The sequence below is a fragment of the Scleropages formosus genome, chromosome 8 (assembly GCF_900964775.1).
Source record: "Scleropages formosus chromosome 8, fSclFor1.1, whole genome shotgun sequence".
Lineage (NCBI taxonomy): Eukaryota > Metazoa > Chordata > Actinopteri > Osteoglossiformes > Osteoglossidae > Scleropages > Scleropages formosus.
The window spans coordinates 622,399-628,530 of record NC_041813.1 but is presented as its reverse complement, the minus strand read 5'-3'; the positions used below and the strand labels follow the sequence as shown (position 1 = coordinate 628,530).

At 41.0% G+C, this 6,132-nt stretch overlaps 1 long non-coding RNA gene across 1 annotated transcript; it reads left to right on the top strand.

The window, feature by feature from the left end:
- The first annotated feature begins 1,447 nt into the window (after positions 1 to 1,447).
- Positions 1,448 to 2,899, top strand: LOC108925814 (uncharacterized). Its single transcript, XR_001965433.2, has 3 exons — positions 1,448 to 1,597; positions 2,233 to 2,419; positions 2,604 to 2,899. It is a non-coding gene; the product is annotated as an uncharacterized LOC108925814 (long non-coding RNA).
- The last annotated feature ends 3,233 nt before the right edge of the window (positions 2,900 to 6,132 follow it).

Here is a 6,132-nt window from a genome sequence, read left to right as displayed (position 1 = left end):
GGGTGTTGCTGCACGGATCATTAAAGCGTGAATTTGTACTCCACGATTTTATGATGCGCCCCCCCCTCCTTCCGGGATGCACATAACCCCTCCTGCCTCCAGTATTTATTCATCTAGCTCCTCTGAGAATGTCAGCTCAAAATGTATTTTTCATTGCAACCATCTTCACATCTCTCTGCTATATTGAACTAAAGATTTAAAGAACCCCTCCGCAATTTACCAAACAAAGTCAAAAGTGAACACGGGCCACTCTCGTTCTGCGTATAAGCCGTTTGCTGCATTTCGATCCATCTCAAGCATTACTTCCTATTAGAAATGTTTCGATGAACAGGTATGATTCCTGAAAACAAAGGAGGGATTTATGCAGTAACATCACGAAAGCGGATTGTATGTGACGCTGGGTACGCGATGCGATGGATACAAAAGAAGGATACAAATAGTGGCGGTAACGAAACGCAGCTTTTTGTTACGTTGCCGTTGAGTCCCCTCCTAACAGTCGTCCTACTTCACACGCAAACACTGTGCTGCTGTATGTTACGTACTGTTGAAAATATATTGTCGTGAAAGTGTGTTCTAAAAAACACTCAACATTTCCAATTTGCTTGTTGCAGATATTTATATTTGTTTATTTTTGGTTAGCAGGGACTTTTCATCACATTAACTGGACTTTGATTTTTTTCCCCCCATTCCACACAACGTAGTCTATGGTGTTTACTTTCTTTAAACATGGTTTCTTTTTAACCACTGATCTTCGACTCCTAACTGTTGTACACACATTGTGTGGGAGAGGCAGTTTCAGTTTTTATTGTATTTCGGTTTTATTTTATCTTACCTTTGTCTCACCAGATAACCCACTGAGCTACTCAATCTCTTTTCCGCGGAAGAGCAGGCAGGAGGAGAACAGGAAAGTGCGCTTCGAAACTGATTATATACATTTAGATTTACGTGTACATTTATTTATTTAGCAGATGCTTTTCCCCAAAGACTTCATTCTTCTTCCAATGAACTCTATGTAGTGTTATCAGCCCACGCACCTTATTCACCGCGGTGACTTACACTGCTTGCACTGGGTCGATTACCTTTTAACTTTCTCCGATGTGCTGTTGCTCCTCCACCTCCGTCTCACCGTGCTCCCGGACAACGTGGTCATCTGTACCGTATCACTGTGCTGAAGTACTTAATCACATCAGCAAAGTAATGCACTTTACATACAATAGCAGACACACACACACACACACACACTCAAAATACTTCACACCATCGTCAAAAGCAAATTAATATTTCATCGAGTCCAACACTACAGCTATAACAATGTCATCAGTGTTCCGATAATGGGAGGCAAAACAGTGAATATTTTTGTGAGCATGACATCTTTAAGTGTACCCTCCCCCTTTCCCCCACCTTCACCCCATGCTGTGCCACCCCCACACGAACAAACAGCCCTGTGTCTGGGAGCTCGGCGTTACTGTCACGGAAATTCTTCCAGTTGTTCCATCTTGAGGCTCCTTCGACACAACGACGACCGTCTTCGAAAATGGCTCGTGACCCACAGGTTTAGGGTCGGGGTGCTTTGAAATACATCATTTGCAGCGGCGAGGTGAGGCGAAGCGAAGTCGGAAGCGCGTGTCGTGGGTAGCTTTCGGCCGGGAGCCCGTTATTCCGTTTGCTCGCAGACAATTTATATAAGCGTGTTTGCGTTTACTGCTGAGCAATGTACTCCGAAGCTTGAAAAAGACTCACCGACCCACATTGGCAAATTTCTTTGGCGCTGCGCCTTACGGACGTCCTGCCTCGGACCGTGGCTGAAACGTGCTGTTCCGAGGCAGGCCTCCGTACACCTGCTGCTCTGCCGCCTGGGTGTCTTACTGTGGTACGCCATCATAACGGTACATTTGTTCTAATGTGCCGGAGTTCCGTTCCCTCGCTGGTTGTTATACAATAAAACATTTTTGTAATGCTGGAAATCACAGGCTGCTGACACCATCACTAATACGACTTTTCCACAGTTCCATTTAAACAAGGAGGGTTTGTTAATTCAGCGGTCGAGATATATTTTTTCGCCATGTCTGATGTGAGACTAACGCTTCCGTGCCAGCTCATATGCATTCACGCTGGAAGGTGAGCTTAGCTCATGTCAGCACCTTCCTTACAAATTAATTGCTTTTGCAGTAAAGAGCCTTTTCCCATCTGCTCTCTGTAATTAACATGCTACTGGATTTTCTATGTCCTCAGCTGAAAAATAAAAACCCGCAACACAATCACAGTTCCAAACACGCAGCTATTAGACTTCGATGCACTTCCCTGACTTGCATCGTCGCCCGAAATTCAGAAGATAACGCTGCAGATGGATAATTCAGCAAAAGTACAGATATGGGTGTGACGGCAGAGAACAATAAAAGTGGCGCAATGACAGCAACTGGTAAGAGCTATTGATTTTTGTGTAGCACTGGGCACCTTTTTAAAAGCATCCCAAGCGACAAACCGTTCTCAATTTCTCAGGCAGCAATTCAGTTAATAAAGGAACCTTGCATGACAATTCCATTCTTTTAGGACATACAATACCATCTATTTTCTTACCATACTATTTTCCTTCCACTTTGCAGTCTTTGAACAACAGAAACTAACGACCCAAACTCAGTCCAATGCATGTGCATTGCCCCGGAAGGAATAAGCCAAGCAGTAGTGACGGGGAGGGAGTCTGCTGACGTAGATTCATGCCATCCGTACCTTTTTTATGTGTCCCGTGTGTCCTGCAGCTTCGTCCCTTATGAAAAAAGTAAATAAATATGAGATTCTGGAAAGTAAATTTTCTATATGACATAACTCTGACTACTCGAACCTGTAAGAACAGTGCATTACAAAGAGATACACAGAAAAAAAAAAAATTAAATACAAAGAATACAGCACTAACCATTTCGGTGTGGAAAGCTGCATTATTCTAAGATGCAAACATTGCAAAGAAAACCCTATTAAAGAGAAAAGAAGAAAGGAACGTGAAAATTCTGGAAATGGTCAATTTTTAATAATTTACTGAGGATAGACTTCAGAGTTTGTGGAAGAAATGTAGTCCTGAGGAAATTTAAAAATCATTGTAATAAATAAACAGACAATATCAGAAAATATAAACAAACCAAGATCAATATTTCACATCTTAAAATATGTTGCAGTCTTGAAACTGGTCCTGCTTTCCCTGGACTCATTTTACCGTGCAAGTGGAATCATTGGAGTTCCCTGCCTTTCTGCTGCAATAACTGGTGCTCAGCTGTTACAGGAAAGGTGGACAATTTCATTAGAGAGGCACTGGAACATCTGTCACGACTGTTCAGCATAACCGGTCGGACCATTTCAAAGACAGTCCTGCTGCACCATTGCTGCACTATTACCGTACCATTACTGTACTATTACTGCACCATCACTGTACTATTACTGCACTATTGCTGCCATCATGCAACTTTGTTCTAGTAGTTTGTACTGGTGCAGAAACCATTTAATATCTTGTTCTGAAAAAGACTTTCCATTTAGCCAACAGAAATGGCTTCCCTTTCTGTCTCTCCCACATACTCTTCACGGGCACCATGGGTGAAAAAGATGCAGGTGGAAAACTGGCTCATTGAGAGACATTTTTACTTGCCGTTCAGGTGTTTTTCCTCTTTGCTCCATGTTCTCTCTTGAGAGAATTGCTGGTGATGACTGTTTTCAGTAAGGATTGCTCTAGTTCTGAATGCTAAATCTTAAACAACCCCTAGCGTTACATTTCAGATAGACTTTGTCTCTGCCAGAGGCTATGAGAAACATACATTATTTAACAAGATTAATTTTACAAAACCTTAGAGGTAAATGAATTGGAAAAAACAATAACAAATCACTGCAAACTACTTTAGGAATTCAGTTATAAGACTTAATGTTTAGCACTGGTTAATGGTGCTAAATGTCCATGGCCATTAAATAATAATAATAATAATAATAATAATAATAATAATAATAATAATACATACATACATACAAAAAACTTTAGTAACAGCAAGGGACAAGAGGAACAGGCAAAAGTACTTTATACATTCATAAAGCTCAGCACTTGTACTTCCAGTCTTGGGAAAAAAGATGCAGAAATCAGTGTTTCCAACATGAATCATGAAGTCATCAGTTGGCTCAGATATTTATTATTTGTAATAGAAAGAAATCTATGGAAATATGTCACAAAACAAGAATAATAAAAATGATTTATCTTTCCTCGTACATTATTGGGTATATGTTGTCTGAAAGAATGTAAGAATGATCTTCTGCTTCAAGTTGATAATACATTTCTTTCTTACATTCCTTCTTTGATCTTGTTAGAATATAACAAGAGGATCCCTGGAGAGCAGTGTAAGACTCCCATACTGTGCAATGGTTAACAACACTCATTTTTTCAGTGTTTTATTTCTGTATATTTGGGTCATTCTTTATTCCTAGATTTTTTTAGCTGCCATGAGATGCCATTTGTCAAACACACTGTGAAATGAAGTATTATACTTCTATTTAAATGGCATACTTCCAAAGTCTACCATGATGACAGGATCTCTCTTTTCAGTTTGAGAAGTCCAGTAAGCAAATATAAAAGTATGTGCTCAAGAAAAAAATTTAAAAAAAATCTAAATTCCACCATTTAATACAAGCGAAGGGAGGAAAAATATCAGTATTCTGAAGCTCCAGTCATACCGGAGAAGGGACATCTAAAGGAAGTCAGAGTATCACGCAAGAGCCCATATCAGCAAAATATTGTAATTTTTATTGACACTCTGCAGATATGGAACAACATTCCAAAAAACAGCCAAAATGGAAAAAGATTTCTCATCACTGCGGAAAACCTTGTCAATTCGTGTCACTGTACAATCTGAGTTTTCATAAGCATGTAAAAATCCTGGCTGAGTGGCTGTTGTAAGCAGCGATTCACTAGTATGTGCAGCGACAATCCGTTCTGAAATCGGCACAACGCGTGACGCCACAGGGCCTCTGCGATGCTCCCTTGTCTCTGCTGCAGGCCCTTCAAGCCATTGACTTTCCCCCAACCAGATGGTGTATTTTAACATTCTGCAGCCTTGCAGTCATATCCACGCCGCTGAGAGAGATTACTGCCAATCCATCATGCTAAGAGGGACAAAAAGCACAAAGGCACTGACGCACACGCACACGCACACTCACACACACAAACACACATTCGCACATGAGCATGCAAAACAGTGATAGATATCGCAAAAAAGAAAAAAAAAAAACCTCGAAAAATTCAGTTGCAATAACCCTGTGGGGAAAACACAAGAATGGATGAAAACTGAATCAACAACAAAGTGTGCGGTAAAAGGAAAAACGAGCGGCCCGACGCTCAGAGCCTGCAGGTCCGCATCCGCTCCCTTGCGGGACGTACGGTGCGTGCAGTATCGAGAGGCACCGCCGAGGACCCGGAAACACAGCGAGACGCACGATCGAGGGATGTGAAAGTGACACAGAGTGACGGGCAACTTACGTTGGACACAGCGTTACAGACGGACACTGATCTAAAGCAACAATTTTACTTTGCAATTCAGGCTGTTTCACGCAAAAGTCTTACGTGCTGAAAACAGTCTCTCATCCTGTCATCTGCATGATTCCCCTTCTCTTCCTTTTCAGATGTATTGTTTTCTTTTTGGTTGCACTTCAGGCCTTCTCAGCTAATGTCTGCTTTTTGCCCACAATGAGAACATTTCCTCAAACACCGTTTTCACCAGAACGTGCATTTCTTCACAACATTAAAATCCTAAATACGGTGGCTGTCATTTTTAGTCATTTTGAACATAACTCTACTTTGCATGAATAAAAATTTTGATTTATTTGTGTTACACAGAGAGATTATGAATCTTGCTTGCATATTTCCATGCTCAAGTATGTTTAATGGATTTGTGTGGGAGTTCATATTTGAAGGTGGATTTTCTGCCTCAAGAAAGAATATGATGGCAACTCCTTCAAGATGTAAACTCCTGGAGGCTCTATGATCTCTCAGGGAGAACATTTAGAAGTCAGCGACTGGAGGGTCTCAGGGATCTATTTTAATGCTCTAAGTCTTGGATTAAGACTTTAAACTTTTGTCAGCAGGATATATCAAGGCAGAAAGACCATTGT